The 16,933-nt window shown below is 39.0% G+C and overlaps 1 protein-coding gene and 1 pseudogene across 4 annotated transcripts in view; one reads left to right on the forward strand and one right to left on the reverse strand.

Annotated features, from left to right (window-relative positions):
• Positions 1-2,795: 2,795 nt before the first annotated feature.
• Positions 2,796-16,933, forward strand: part of SPAM1 (sperm adhesion molecule 1) — a 35,401-nt gene continuing 21,263 nt past the window's right edge. For 2 of the 4 annotated variants that reach the window (XM_003261270.3, XM_003261269.3), the window contains exon 1: positions 3,413-3,622. The gene's annotated coding sequence lies outside the window, so the exon portion shown is untranslated. Of the gene's footprint in view, positions 3,092-3,412; positions 3,623-16,933 lie in introns of those variants that run through there. The other 2 variants (XM_003261272.3, XM_030825754.1) reach the window with 2 other exon arrangements.
• LOC100583582 lies at positions 6,706-7,051 on the reverse strand (annotated as a pseudogene).

Below are 16,933 nucleotides of genomic sequence, written 5' to 3' on the forward strand. Positions count from 1 at the left end.
ACAAAGAATGCTAAATTGTGGGGAAATGACAAAACAAAGGAAAAGAGCTTAAGCTTCTAGAGGCAGTGATTTGTGGGAAAGTGACTAGAAAATACACAGGAAAATCTAATGGAAGATAAGGAATATTTTAGTAGTTTTGGTTGTAACCGATCCATTTCAGTATTGACCACCAGTCTCCAGTGATAAGAATGTTCTCTTCCTAAAACAGGGAGGGCCTCTTTCACAGGAAAATTTTATGTCATACCTGAGGCAGAAAGAGGAAAGTCAGAGAGCGCTTCCTGCCTCTGCTGTTGCTCAATCACCTTCAGCCCAAAATAATCAACATGCTGGGCTGGGCACAGTGGCTCACGCCTGTAATCCCAGCACTTTGGGAGGCCGAGGCGGGTGGATCACCTGAGGTCAGGAGTTCAAGACAAGCCTGGCCAACATGGCGAAACCCCAACTCTACTAAGAATACAAAAATTAGCTGGGTCTAGTGGTGCCTGCCTGTAATCCCAGCTACCTGGGAGGTTGAGGCAGGAGAATCGCTTGAATCCGGGATGCGGAGGTTGCGGTGAGCCGAGATTGCACCACTGCACTCCAGTCTGGGCAACAAAGTAAGACTCCGTCTCAAAAAATAAAGTAAAATAATAAAAATAATCAACATGCCAAAGTAGCATATTTTGGGGTAGCATGTTCTAAATTCCTTCATTTCCCCCATCTGAAACTTTACCATAAGTTTCTCACAATGAAATCTGAATTAGTGGCTGTGGAGAGAAGAATCAGTTTAGCAGCTGAGTGATAGATCTTCAAAAGAAGAATATATAGATCAGAATGAGAATAAATAAGCAGAAAAGTGCAACTCTAAGCACATTTCTCCATATCCCATTAAACCAATCTCCCAACTCTGGGAATAGGTCAGTCTAATCAAATGGTTGAGCCTCATTATCTTATGGAGAATGTTAATCTTTTTTGTTCAGAGGTATAAATCAGACAATATTTGTCCCAACTGATTCACAAAGAGGCAGCATTTTCATCAACCATACAAGATAAAATGATCAGTGTTGTTCATGAACAAAAAGTGGAAACTGTAATTCCCCAGATGTAGTGTGTTCCACAACTTTCGTTATTGGTCATATTGATGTCTCCACACCTTCATTTTCACGTGCCTCTGTCAGTTTGTAAAAGCAGAAAATGTCATGAAACATTTGACATAGGAGACCTGCAATCTGGCTTTGGCAGCTAAAAGGCTTGATTTTGTCACCTGACCAAGTTAATCCAGATTTTTGATCTATTTATATATAATTTCTGTGCTAAGGAGCCTAATCAGGAGAGCAGCTGAGCTACCCCACCCAGATTCTGCAAGAGTGGCCTATGAACCAGCCAACACATTTGGTAATTTGGCAAAAGTTTGTCTTATAAAAGGTAGTTCTAGAATCACTTATTGTTACCGGATAGAAAGTCTTGACTGTGAGTTTTCCAGGTTCTTGGAGTGTTGAACAAAGAATTGAACAAAACACACAAAGCAACAAAAGAACAAAGCAACAAAAGCACAGATTTATTGAAGTGAAGGTAGCCTCCACAGAGTAGAAGCAAGTTTGAGCAAATGGCTCAAGAGCCTAACTGCAATGTTCTTCAGGGTTTTAAATTAAACTAAAAGAATTTGGTAACACCCCTAGGTACCCTTCGGAGGCCTCCAATTGTTTACACCCTACGCATATGAAGGATTGGCCTGTGACCAATCAGAGACTGAAGTGGAGGCTTGGTTTGAGACCAATCAGAGGCTGAAGTGGAGGCTCAGCCTGTGACCAATCAGAAGCTGAAGTGGACGTTGGCCTGCAACCAATCAAAGGCTGAAGTGAAGGCTTGGGCCACAACCAATCAGAGGCATTTCTCATTTGTGAGGTAGGGGAGGAGGGTTTTGTAGAGGTCAGGAACTTTGGCCCCTTTTCACCTGGGCATGGAGAGGTGGGGTTTTCCTTTTGGTCCAATTCCAAGAAGTTAGCCACAGTTTGTCCTCAGGCTCCCTGTCTCCCGACCCTATTCTCCTGCCTCATTATGACCTCCATGAAGGGTTTGAGGATGTGGTGTATGGAGTCAAACTACAGGGTTTGATTGCAATATTGTCTTGGCTTGTTACTTGGGAAGAGATCAGTACCATATTTGTTTTTAATTGGAAAAGTTTTTTTCTTCCAACGTCTTTATTTGAGCAAGGGACAATTCTTGAGCTTACATCGAGGTTTTTCCTTGCCCAATGAACTCACCAGAAGGAAAAGTAGAGTGACATTGTTTTTCTGACCATGGATACCATACTCTTTCATTCATTTATCTTCCATAGTTGGTCCACCTGGTACCCCATGGGCTGGAATAAAAACTAATTCAGGTTTGTTCATGCTATCAGATGTTGACATAAGCAATAATTATATGGTTTAGTTGACATGACCAAGGTTTGAGAAACTGGTGCAAGGGTGGTGTCAGGTTTGTGTTTAACCTATGAAGAAAAGAGTGAGGTTAAGATGAAAGAGGCAGCATTTGAAAGAAAGCCCATAGTGGAGGATCAGAGAGAGAATAGGATAGATTGAGACAAGTAATCTCCAGTCAGCTTCTCAATAAATGGGAGGTTTTGTTGAAAAAGATCTCCCCTCTACTCCCCCACCACACACACCAGGGAGGAGAGAAACTTAAAGGGGGAAAATAGATGAAAGCAAAGTTTTTTGGTCTGTGATCTTGAGGAAAGCTGTTTGCTTTGTGGTGTCATCTTGCTTCTAGAGCCTTGGCTCTGAAATCCTTACTATGAGGTCACCTGTAGGGATGGTCTTCCAGTTGTCCTGAGAATGATGACTGGCTCTACCTTGATGTGGCTCACATGAATTCAGAAAGTGTGATAGCAGTGTAGGTGGTTAGCAGTACTTCATAAGGTCCTTCCTAGCAAGGTAACAGTACAAGCTTTTTCTAAAAATCTTGATGTATACCTGATCTCCTGGTTGAAAGAGTTGGCTTGATGGATTTTTTCCTATAAGTTCTTTTTATGTCTAGATTTTTGTGTTCCACTTGACCTGATGATTGAGGATGGTATGAAGTAAGAAATTTTAATGAGTAATCCAGAGATTTTGTGAGTGAGTGTTTTATTTCTACTAAAAAAATGACTTTCTTGGTCTGATTCAGTCTATAAAGAAATGCCAAAATGAGGAATAACCTCAGTTGTTAATTTCTTCACCACTATCATGGTGTCTCTTGAACCTGGGAGAGAGAGGTTGCAGTGAGCCGAGATCGCGCCACTGCACTCCAGCTTGGGTGACAGAATGAGACTCTGTCTCAAAAAAAAAAAAGGCATTACAATGGAGGGATTGGTTAATAAGACCTGTGTATAGGTGGTCTGCTACCGTGTTGAGAGGTGCTGTGTCTTATTAAGTCATAAAAGAATGGACACAGAATGGGGGAATGGGGAACATGGAGGTAAAGGGGGGAACCTAATGTAAGAATACTGAATTTGCCAATTAAGGCACCAGCTGTGGCTACTTCATGCAGGAATGGGGAAATGCCTGATGCCACAGGGTCTAATTGACTTGAGAATGTGAAAGGAAAATAAAAACTCAGAACCCCAATTCATCATGCCAAAAGGAAAAAAAAATTAAGCTGAAATGTGAGTTGTGCAAGAGACTGCCTTTTCTCCTGTTCCTAAGCAGATAGCTAGAGATAAAATGTTAACTCCACAGGTAGTTACTCTGTGTTCACCTTATCTTATGTAAAGTGCAAATTTACTGAGCACTGGATGAATACATAATTGACTATTCCCGTACCTACTTCTTTTCCCTTGCAACATGTGGATTATCATACCCTCCTTCTTTCCCCGCCAGCCTGCTTTTCCCCTTTAAATACTGAGGCCCTCAAATTCATTTTTAGAAAAAGGCATGGACCACAGACTCTTTCTGTGACTCCATGTTTATTTCTTCTGGGCATATCCTTAACTTTGGCAAAATAAACTTCTAAATTGATTGAGACCTGTCTCTGATACTTTTTGGTTTACCAGAAATATAGTATAGGACATACCTGTTGATGAAAAGAGTCAAACTCTGTAAAATATTTGAAGAGAATTATTCTGAGCCAAATATGAGTGATTATGGCCCGTGACACAGCCCTTAGGAGGTCCTGAGAACATATATCCAAGGTGGTCGGGGTACAGTTTGGTTTTATGTGTTTTAGCAAGGCATGAGACATTAGTCAAATACGTTTAAGAAATACATTGGTTTGGTTTAGAAAGGCGGGACAACTCAAAGTGGGGGTTTCTAGCTTATAGGTAAATTTAAAGGTTTTCTGGCTGACAATTGGTTGAGGTTGTCTGAAGACCTGGGATCGATAGAAAGGAATGTTCAGGTTAAAGATAAAGGATTATGGAGACCAAGTTTTATTGTGCAGAGGAAGCTCTTAGATAGGAGATTTTAGAGAGACCAGGTTGTAAATAGTTTTTTAATAGGACTTAAAAGTGTGCCTGGCTCTTAGTTGATTATCTCCTGGATCTGGGAAGGAAGGAAAGAAAACAAAGGGGAAGGGGATTCTCTATAAGATGTGGTTTCTTCCCATGAGACACTGCAGGGCATTTTTAAGGTATGGCAAGGAAATAGATCTTGGGGTTAAATATTTTTTTCCTTGTCTCATAATATTATGCCAGTCAGATTGAAAAGTAAGCCACAATACATAGGGTCCAATAAAACCCATCTGATGAGAATTTATAGTTTGTAGGGCATGACTCCCTAGATCTCTTAGGTAGGAATTTGGGTAAGATAAAAAATCAGAGCTTAGTCCTCATATCCAAGAGGCAAGAGGTTGTTTTGAATACCCAAAACAATCCTATTCTTTTCATGGCAATATAGGTGAAAAGGTTTGCCAAAGTTGGGTAAGCCAAGAGCTGGCTATGTGAGAAGTGCTCATTTTAAGGTTTTGCAGGAGTTCAATGGCTCCAAGAGCTAGGAAATGAACTCTGAAGTAGCATCGGGTGGAGGGCGTCTATAGGGATTTAGCATGGGCAGCAAAAGTAAGAACTCATTGATGACAATAGCTAGCTGTCCCTAGGAATTTATGCAGCTGCTTTTTGTTTTTGGGAGAGAGATGGGCAAGGCTGATTCAAAGCATTTTGTGCTGTTTTTAGTGCCCTGAGATATCTCATGTCCTAAGCAGGTAACAGTTGTTTGCATCCACTGACGTTTAGATATGAAGGATTTAAGGCCTCATTCAACTAGTTCTTTCAGGAGAATGAGGGAGTCTATAAGAGCACCCTGTTTAGTTTGGCTATAAAGAAAAAGGTTATTAATGTATTGAACAAGAGTGAAGCCTGAGTAAAAGCTACAGGGTCAAAATTGGTTTTACAGACTTAGAAAAATATTGAAGGGAACTCATAATTATATCTATGAGATATGCATCTATGTTGATTGTCTTCCTCTAAACATAAATGCAAAGACAAATTTTGAGTCCCAGAGTAATGGAATTAAAAAGAAAGCTGAACAGAGGTTAATTACTATAAACCAGACTGCATCAGCAGGAATTGAGGTCAGAATGGTGGCTGGATTAGGAATTATGGGGTGATGGCGCATTATAAGAGTTTATGGCTCTTAGATCTTGTACAAATCTATGGATTTGGTTCCCATCTAAATCAAATTTTACTTTTATTATTGGCAAGATTAGGGTACTGCAGGGTAAGAAGGTAAGAAAACCCTGCTATAAAATAGTCTATTATAGGTTCAATTCCTTATTTTTCATCTTGAAAGAGAGTATTGCGCTACTTACAGGAAAGGTTAATTACTTTTCCAGGTAATGCCCATTGACTGTGCACTCAGTAGCTATCCAAGCTATACAGTCTCATTTATATGTGAGGCCCAGATACTAATTGGGATATCTTTTAAGACTGCATCCTCTTCAGAAGATTTTAAATTGATATGGGTTTCCATTAGGGAAGGTAGGAAGCTTGAGGTTTGGTCTGAAGGTAAGAAAATAAAAAACATCTTTATAATTATACTCTATGGTGGCATTAAATTTACATAACAAACCTCTGCCTAAAAGGTTTGCCAGTAAGAAGTCAGAAACTAGAAAGGCGTGATGGATGTTAAGAGGCCCTACAAATATTGAGGTGGCCTAAGATGTAGGCAATGAAACAGGCTTCCCTGGAATTCCAACAGCTGAATAGAATTAGAGATGATAGCTAGAGATGAGTACTTTAAGCCAGTAGTAGAGAAAGTCACATCAGTATCAATTGAAAAATCCAGTTCTTGATCTTCTATTTTAAGGATGGAGGATATACTTCCTCTCTCACAAAGAGGAAAATGGGTCCCCTGAGGAAGTTGGGGTCTGGAGAGATTGTTTAAGCTTTCCTTTCTTTTAAGTGCAGGACAATTGTTTTTTTCAATGTCTGGGTTTGTATATAGTGCCTGCAAACATCTTGAAATGAATAGGGGAAGCTCTGTGGTTGGTAAGAAAAATGGGTGGGATTTGAATTACCCCTAGGCTCCTAGGTGTGTTTTTTTAATTTTTTTTTTATTTGTTTGCATCTTCATGGTCGTATTTATTGGAAGAGCTTGAGAAAAATGAAAATACCATTTAGCTTAAGAACTTGTGAGTTATCTGCAAATCAACTCATTTCAGGAGTGGAAGAATCCTCGGAATTATTTCTTAATATCAAAATGTATGCAGGTTTCTCTTGTGAATGTTCTGTACTTTTAGAGAGGTCACTGTACAAAGTCTCTCGTTTTCCATACAGGACAAATTCTTTGTTTCAGCCAACTCTCAGTGGAGGGGCAACCAGGACAACGCCATCTCCCCGGACAAAGAGCATTGGAATATTCCGTTTCGTTGATTTATATATCTCTTCATATGTTTCTTCATCAATTTCTACAGTAGTCACAGTTTCTTCCACATCTCCCAAGATCATATTTAAATGTTGATCATAAGCAGGTAATCTGCCTCGAAGCTCTCGGTCATTCCTCATTTTCCCATAAATTCGCTCATCTAGGCTGAGCCTGATAAGATCCAGGGGCTCCTCTACAGTGTTGGTACTTTGTTGCTGGTCTACGTCGTCTGCCATGTTTCAAACCCTGCGCAGGTGTGTTTTTATAAAGACTAAATTTGCAAGGCAAGGACAGTTAATGTTAATTTTTTTCCCCCTCCTGTTTTTCTGCAAGCCTTTTTTCAAAGAATTGGGTAGAAGCTTCAATCACAATGTTGAAGAGACTGTCCTGCCCAGACAAAAAAGCTACTTTGGATTTGCTTCCTTATTCTAGACAGAGGATTTCCAATAAAGGTGGAAATAATAAGATTTTTATATTCTGGGGCTTTGAGGTTAAATGCAGCATGCCTTTGGAAAGTCTGTATACAGCATTCCACAAAAACCTTGGCATCCCTTTCTTTCTGAGTGTACTTTTCAACCTTAGACCAATGCACCTTGGTGGGAAAGGTCTCTACTATCACTTTTATGAGGCCCTAAATATCAGCTGCCAGCTGAATCATTTCCTGGTCATTTGCAGGAAGGCCTGGGAGAAGTTCTGGCTACCTGTTTTCTTTATGTGTGTTTGTTACTTGGGAGAGGTAGTTATTCCTAGAGGGTTGTCTGGCTTGTCTGGTAACTACAGTATCACCCTGGGTAGGAAGAGCCAATCAAAATCCCTATGAGGGGAGTTGTATATTGTCACTAACTTTTCTAACTTCTAAGTTTGATAGGATCTTCTGAAAGGTGTGTGTTTTGGGGGTGGGGTGGGGTGTGATATAAAAGGGCTTTTTATTTTAAAAGATCTGCTGCTGTCCAGAGGACATGAATTCTTTGTTGTGGTATTAAGGATACATCCACAAAAGGAATTTCATGGGAAGACTTGCAGCTGATGGGGTCTGATTATATCGACCCAGAAAGTAGATGGAATTATAAGGGACATGGAAATGAGCCCTGCTGTGTATCCCTGGGGCCTCTGACAAAGTTATTTTCTGACTATCAGCATTTACATAAGTAACTTGTATTCCCTGGCCTGGAGATTAGGCCAGAGTGCTTTCTGCTGTTCTTGCAGGGAAAAAGAATTTAAAGAAGGAAGCTAGGTGTTTAGGGATTTTTGTTTGTTTGTTTGTTTTAGAAGTCAGAGGAGCTTCAGGGATTAAAGGAATTTGCTTAGGAGGCTGGGCTGGATTTGAAGGAGAGAAACATAAGTCAGGGTCTGGAGATTCAAAATATCTTCTGGAAGGTCAGGGATAGTTTGGAATTGAGAGTAAAGGGGAAAGGGACACGTACAGTAGATGTGGATTTTTAACTTTTGTTCTAAGTCTGATTTCTATTCTTAATCTTGAGGGAATCCCTAAGCCTAGCCATAATGCTCTTTTTTTTGTCCTACTTCCAATTTTATCTCCCCATAGGTACCAAAAAACCATTTGTTTAGGATGAGAGTTCTCTAAAAATCTTTTCAAATATAAAAGTTTTTCCAAATCCATGGATTCATCATCTGGCCATTGCAAGTAGGATCTCCAAGCATATATCCATTCTAACTGCAACTTGATCCAATAAATCTTTTCATGAAAAAACCTGGAGGTAACTTTCCAGGCTTAGAATACATTTTTATCATGAATTCAAGAGGTATCCCCAAAGAGGTGCAGAAGATGCAGCTCCCATGATCCAAAAAGCCACTCCCAAAAATATCCTAAGGAAGCAAAGACTCTCATTGTCACACATGAAAAGACTCTCATTTCACAAACATTGTAAGAATAATGTCTGTGAAAATTAGTGTCTCTGGTGTCCTACACAAGTGAGTTGCACCCAATTACAGACTCTCTAATCCGTGATATTGGACAGGTGATACTGGATGGGACTTCCCAGCACTGGCAAAGCAACAAGGGTAGAGACAACAAAGACTCCTTATAGACTGGGACCTTGAGAGCAAATGAGACATAGGATTTACTGGGGGAACTTACATACAAGGATGGTCTGGTCATGGAGAACTGGACACGAGAACCACTCGCATTTGTAAAAAGCATGCAGATTATATAACATTTTTACTTAGCACCCGCCACCTAGCAAGCTCCATCTAACCCAAAACAAAGGGCCTTGATCCCCTGTATGGCCTATATTCCAAGGGATGGGTCAGGGGTTCAGATATCCTTTGTAGCTAAGGAGTGAAACTCTGGGTTGGCCACTCCTGGATTCTTACATCACAGGGTCATTGTCAGGGTGTTCTTAAGTCACTACTCTTACTCTCAAATGCATCTGCCATACTGACCCCTCAATAAAACAAACTCCCCTGAAAGCTGGCAAGGTTGGACAATGAAAATGCTGCTTTCACACTTCATGTTGTTGGGGCTTAGAAAGTAATACCCCATAATGAAGGCCTCAGAAGCAAAAGTTTTTATCTGACCTTCTTCTGGCCTCCTGTCTCTCAGTCCCATTTGCCTCCAAGGCTAGCCATAAAAAACTAGAATTTCTTTTCCCCTGGGCAGGTCATAGATACCAGAACCCCTTTTTCCAAAAGTCAGCCATAAAACCTAAAATATTACTCTAACTTTCCCTCTGCCTTTCTATATAAAAACTGGCCATAAAGAAATTATGTGACCTACCTTGTTTGACTGTAAGTCGTAAGACCCCCATTCCAGAGAGGTTCCTGTCCCATACCTAGAAGGAAGGAATGCATGCACAGAGAGGCCAAGAAGAATCTAGACAGGTAGGCCTGACTGGATTTCTTTCCCTCAGTCTATTAGTATTAGATCCTACCCTTTTTGTCCAGTCATATTTCCATATGGCTGTTCATACTTTGCTGAACTGAAGCATAAAAATAGACAATCTCCCCTCTATCTTTGGGACTTCATTCTGAAGTCTCCTGTATATACACATTAAATAGATTTGCATGCCTTTTTTCCAACTAGTCTGCTTTTTTCCAATTGATTTTTCAGCATACCCTCCAATGTCTAGGGTTCCTAGCCTTATGGTAGCCACCCGATGCATCCCTCATAACCTGTACCCCGCTGCTGGCAGAAACCAAAGAGCGTATCCTCACTGGTTACAAGCCAAGATCTCAGAACATAAAAAGCGATGAAAGGAGAAACTCATCTTTTTAAAAAAATTGATGACCCACAGCAAAGTTTGTCCAAACACCAGCCCAATGAGGACAGTAAACCCATCAGTCTATAAAGCCAGTTTTAACAACATGCCTATAGAACATATGCCTGTGTGCTACCCTGTGATTCCCTTCCATGTGAAAAATAACACAAAGGACAGAGACATAGGAAAACAATGACCATGTCTGGGAGGGAAAGGATGAATTAAAACCAAGAGTACTTCAGATAAAAATAACAAGGAGTCCAGGTAGAAAATGGCAGTGGCAGCTGCATTCTGGGTTCCTCGGCTGTGGGGTCAGTCCGATCCCAAATTGGGGCAGCCACGTCCAGTGGTATCTATGGCTAGGAGGACTCAGCTAGTATGTGGAAGACCCTCACCTACTTCATTGTGCTACCTTAGGTGGGAGTGAGCAGGACAATTGTTTTCTTGAAGTTACATCATGGAGAGCACAGGAGATCTGAGTTGGTTCCTTACCCCCATATCTGCATTAGATCCAAGCCTTTTCCTTGAGGCGATAGTAACCATACTCTATTTCGTAACCTTCGTGTGAATCTGTTTCTAACTCCCTATGAAGATGAATAAAGAGAACCCGAACCATTACAAATCTACTGGGAACCACAGAACTGGTTTGAACCATTACTCTGCACATGGACCAGAAAAAGTATACAGAACCATAATCTCACCTTCTTTACTTGTATAAAATGATGACCAGTAAACTGATTTGCCATCTCTTTGCTTGTGGCAAAATGTAGCTTAAAGGAATTAAACTTTGATTGGTCACACGCAAAAAAATAATGAGTATCTATACCCAAAGAACTCGTTCACACAAATTGTTTCTCCTGCTAGTCTGAATTTGAAAAGGGAAAGACAGGGATAGTCTCTTGCCATTTTCATTTGACCAGACTCTATAGGCAGAGATTAGGAGGTTGATGTGGTAAAAATGTTTATCTTTTGCTAACTTTGCTGGGTGCTCCCAAGATCTCAATGGTAACCTCTGAAGTGTGCAGGGTGTCCCAGCCAATGATATCCCATTCTCATTGCCAGAACTGTAGGGAAAGAAAAGTAAACTTCCTCTACTTCCTGAAGTTCTGTGGCTGACAAAAACACAGATTAACAAGAGAATAGCAAACAATTTTTAAAATATTATTTATTTTTTCTTTTTTTTTTTAATTTTACTTTAAGTTCCACGATACATGTGCAGAAAGTGTACGTTTGTTACATAGGTATACATGTGCCATGGTCATTTGCTGCACCTATCAACCTGTTATCTAGGTTTTAAGCCTCGCATGCATTAGGTATTTCTCCTAATGCTCTCCCCGCATCTTGCCCCCGACCCCCGACAGGCCCTGGTGTATGATGTTCCCCTCCCTGTGACCATGTGTTCTCATTGTTCAACTCCCACTTATGAGCGAGAACATGGGGTGTTTTGTTTTCTGTTCCTGTGTTATTGAGAATAGCAAACAATTTTTATTTATTATTTTTACATGCACATTGAAGCCTTCATAGAAAAAAATGAAAACCCAAAGAAACAATTAGGATAGAGAGCTTACATACTTTTAAAACAAAAATGATAAATTGTGGAGAAGTGACAAAATGGGAAAGGGGTTTAACCTTCTAGGAGTAGTAATTTGTGGAAAATGACTAGGAAATGTATTGGGGAACTAATGGAAGATAAGAATTATTTTAATAGAATTGTTTGTACAGATCCATTTGAGCACTGACTCCCAGTCTTCATAAGAATGTTCTCTTCTTATGAGAAAGGGTTTGCAAACTATTCACCCAACATGGGATTAACATCTGAAATACACAAGGAACTCAAACAACTCATCAATGAATAATAAATATATACATCATTTGATTAAAAAGTGGGCAAATAATCTGAATAGACATTTCTCAAAAGAAGACATACAAATGGCCAAGAAGTACAGTCATACTCTGTATAATAATGTTTTGGTCAATGATAGAATATATATATATATATATATATATATATATATATATACCATGGTGGTCCCATAAGATTATAGTGGAGCTGCAAAATTCCTATGATCTAATGATGTTATAGTCATTGTACTGTCATAGTGCAGCACATTACTTTTTTTCTATGTTTAGGTATGTTTAGACACATGAATATCTATAATTGTGTTACAATTCCCTACAGTATTCAGTACAGTAACATGTTGTACAGATTTATACTCTATGAACAATAGGTTATACCACATGGTTTAGGTGTGTAATAGGTTATATCATCTAGGTTTGTATAAGTATACTCCATGATGTTCCCACAATGAGGAAATTACCTACAAATGCATTTTAAAGAACATATCCTTGTTATTAAGGGATGCATAACTGTATATTAAAAATGCTCAACATTACTAATCATCAGGGAAGTCCAAATCAAAATCACAATTAGATATCATCTCACTCCAGTTACAATGGACATTATCAAAAAGACACAAAATAACAAATGCTGGTGAGGATATGAAAAAAAGAGAACTCACGTCTTGTTGGTGGGAATGTAAATTAGTATAGCCATTATGGAAAACAGTAGAAGTTTCCTCGAAAAACTAAAAAATGGAACTATCATATTACCCAGAACTCCCACTACTGGCTATATATCCAAAGGAAAGGAAATCAGTGTGTTAAAGAGATATCTGCACTCTCATGTTTATTGTGACACTACTCACAACAGCTAAGATATGGAATCAAGCTAAGCATCCATCAGTGGATGAATGGACAAAGAAAAATATGGTATATAAACCTAATGGAATACAATTCAGCCATAAAAAGAACGAAATCCTGTCATTTGCTGCAACATGGATGAGCCTGGAGGACATTAATTGAAATAAGCTAAGCACAGAAAGATAAATATTGCACGTTCTCACTTATATGTGGAAGCTGGAAACATTGACCTTACAGAAGCAGGGAGTAGAATAGTGATTACTAGAAGCTGGGAAGAGGAGGGAGGGGGAATAGGCAGAGGTAGGTAAATGGATACAAAATTACAGCATGACGGGAGGAATAAGTTCTAGTGTTTTATAGCACTATAGTTAATAATTTACTGTGACTATAGTTAACAAGAATTTATTGTGTGCTTTCAAATAGATAGAAGATTTTGATTGTTCATAATATAAATGATGAATTAGATGATAGATATGCGAATTATCCTTATTTGCTTATTATGCATTGTATATGTGTATTGAAATACACACTGTACCCTATAAATAGGTATAATTATTATTTGTCAATTAAAGATTTAAAAAGAGAATGTTCTCTTCTTCCTAATACAGGGAGGGTGCCTGTACATGGGGAATTTGATGTCTTGTTTTGGGCAGAAAGGAAGAAAGCAGAGTGCCCTTCTTGCATCTTCAATCACTCTCAACTCAAAATAACTAATATGCCAAAGTGGCATATTTTGAGGTAGCATGTCCTGAATCCTTTCATAAGCATTGTGCTAAGTGTTTTATATACATTATTTCATCAAAATTTCACAAGGGACCTATGAGATAGTTGCTTTATTGCCTATATTTTACAGTTAAAATTACACACAAAACTAAAGCACAGTGAAGTGAAATAGTTTGGGCAAGATCACATTGCTACTACATTGAGAAACCAGATTCTAGGCCTGTTGATCCTAATCTAGAAAACTAAATTACTTAGTCCAGTCGTTTAGGTATTTACAGACATTGCTTAAGGAATTCTCAGACAGATAAGAATTCTCTTCTTGTTGCTGAAGAGATTAAAGAGATTAAGTAACTTGCTAAGGCTAGTTAATTAGAAAGTGGCTGCCCTTAGGATTTAAAACCCAAGTGTGTCAGCCTCCAAAGTTTTTGTGTATTCAAGTGATTTAATCCATTCCACAGTTAAAAAATACATTTTATACTGTTACTCAGTAGACATACACATACAAATATATAACTGATAGAAAAGGTTCATAAAACAATACTCACCCTTATTCATGCAATGACACTCTGGTACTTCTTATTCTATCCTAGCCTATTTTATCCTATCCTATTCTACATGATTATAGTCTATTTTATGGGTTTTCTTAAAGGCTTATTACAAGCAATTAAATTTACTTTATGACTCACTAATAGGTTGTGACCTTCAGTCTGGAAAAAAATGCTAGGTATAGGCTTACTTAATATTATTTTCTTGTATTACTGTGTTCTCAATTACTCTCTATTGTGCTTAAAATGAATTGGACTACTTAAGTGAAATTTAGCTGTGGCTTTGTTGTAAGACTAACAGGTTCAGATACCTGCTGCACAGTAACCATGCAATACACTGAGATAGCAGTGTTTGCAGCAGAGAAAGAGTTTATTGATTGCAGGGCAGCCAGGTTAGGAGATGGAAGGAGACTCTCAAATCCATCTCTTCAAGGATTTCTGGGATGAGGTTTTTTAAGGGGATTGTGGAGGACAATGGGCTGGAAGATTGGGGTTATTGATTGGTCAGGGTAAGAGGGATGAAGCCATTAGGATGTGGAAATTGTATTCTTTGGTAAAAGGAGACAAGTTAGCTCCTCATGAGGTCCCTCAGACCAGCTGGCATCAGTAGTTTCACTGGTATGCAGGACTTAAAAAACATCTCAAAGGGAAAACTTACATTTAGTAATGTTCAAGTTGTCACGTAGAGCAGTTAGGGGGAACTACAGTCTTATAACAGTCTATGTGATTCTGGAGCAACAGGGAAACACTGTGAGGAAGTGGGTCAGAGAGCAAGCTAACCTAATGTTTAATGCTGAGTGTGCTGCAGGCTTGGTTTATCTTAGTTCTCCCCCTCCCTTCTTCCCCGATAAATTCTATAAAGTTTATGGGAATGGTTTCACTCTGTAATGCTCTTTCTAAATAGATTTTAGCTAGAGATGGTCTCAGAGTGGAGGGGCTGACTGAATTCTGCTGCAGAAGTGTTGTTTTAGCTCTCCAATTTCCCTTTTAATGAGAAGCATGTGATCTCTATGGAGGCAAAACACCAGCAGTGTCTCAGTTTATTGGTGGAGATAAAGGGACAATTGTAAATACAACTTGCTCTGAGTTTCTACAATTTGAAATGAATTTTGCTATGTATAACTCTTCCTCCTTCCACCTTGCCTTTCTTATTAACCATATTCTTTACAGAAGACTTAGATTATTGTTATTATCCCCAGACATCTCTGTATTGTCTAAATCAGTATCCATGGCAAATATTTCTTTGATGTTCTTAGGCTAGGGGTTTACAATCTCTATATTTTTATAGAGATATCCCTAATCTAATTGCATACATTGGCTTTTATGGCTCCCAAAATGTCAAAAGGAATCCTCTCCACACCTATTACAGTTATCTTTCTCATAGTTTGGAATAAATGCAAATGAGCCATAATAAGCAAGATTTAATAATATTGGTAGTCCAGGGGAAATAACACTACACTTTAGATTTACATAGCTTCTTAAAAAAACACTTCAGGCCAGGTGCGGTGGCTCACGCCTGCAATTCCATCACTTTGGGAGGCCGAGGCCGGCAGATCACAAAGTCAGGGGACCAAGACCATCCTGGCTAACATGGCGAAATCCCGTCTCTACTAAAAATACAAAAAATTAGCCGGGCGTGGTGGCAGGCGCCTGTGGTCCCAGCTACTCAGGAGGCTGAGGCAGGACAATGGCGTGAACCAGAGAGGTGGAGCTTGCAGTGAGCCGAGATGGCACCACTGCACTCCAGTCAACAGAGTGAGACTCCATCTCAAAAAAAAAAAAAAAAAAAAGACACTTCATAGGTATCATTTTACTCGTTATCCCAGCATTCCTGGAATTTAGATAGATTTAGGAATTACTGATGTATTTTTAAAGAGCTAAGTGATGCTTAAGGATTGAATAATTTGTATATTCCAGCTGTTGTATAATGGAACTACAAATGGAAATAAAGCCTCAATTCTTTTCTGGATCTGAGTTCCTTAGTCTTTTTAGACATGTTTTTCATCAGCTTCCACCTCCCGTGGGCAGATGGAAGACAGTAAAGATAGAAAGTAAAAGGTAAAAAGTGAATGTGAGAAGACAGAAAAAAAGTCATTGTCAAGAAAGACATTAATAAATGTTTCTAGTGTTGTTTTGTGGCACAAGTATATTCTAATCTTGTACTATATCACATTAGTTAGAATGATGGCAGTTGGTGCTGGGAAGATATTTGATTACCTAAGACTTCAGTTATAGTTTTGCTATCACAAAATGTGCTTTTTTTTTTCCTTAAAGAGATGGAGTCTCACTGTGTTGCCCAGGCTAGAGTACAGTGGCTGTTCACAGGCATGATATTGGCACAGTGCAGTCTCAAACTCCTGGCCTCAAGTGATTCTCTGGCTTCAGCTTTCCAAGCAGCTGGGACTCCAGACACATACCACCATGCCTGGCTGTACAAAATGTGTATTCTTAAGGTAGACTTCAGGACATAGCTTTTTAGGAAGATAAATAATAAGCCACTTAACACTCTGATAAGACTTTTAAACAAGTCACCTGTCCTAAGGAAAAATTCAGTCTGCATCCTAAGTGCTCCATTTAGAGGCTTATTATCTCTGTAGGCATCAGATACCTTAAATAGATAAGAGGAGAAATACTTGTTGCATTATCTTTTGAAGGTGAGCTAATATATATTTATTGGCATTTATCTTCAGCATTGGTTAATGTGCTTAGTTACAATTGATGAGATTGGGTCCCTATTGCCTTTGGACAAAGGTGTTTTCTGTTTGTGTTTGACTATAGAGGCTATTTGGATCTTTAATACAATCCCATATGTAGAAGATTTAGCAACTATGACTTTGGCAAATCATAAAAATAAAACCCAAAAGTCATCTGACTGGTCGAGAGAAGAGAAACACTGGCTATTGCTAATAGACGGTTAATTGCAAGCCCATAG

The sequence above is a fragment of the Nomascus leucogenys genome, chromosome 13 (assembly GCF_006542625.1).
Source record: "Nomascus leucogenys isolate Asia chromosome 13, Asia_NLE_v1, whole genome shotgun sequence".
In the NCBI taxonomy this organism is placed as follows: Eukaryota; Metazoa; Chordata; class Mammalia; order Primates; family Hylobatidae; genus Nomascus; species Nomascus leucogenys.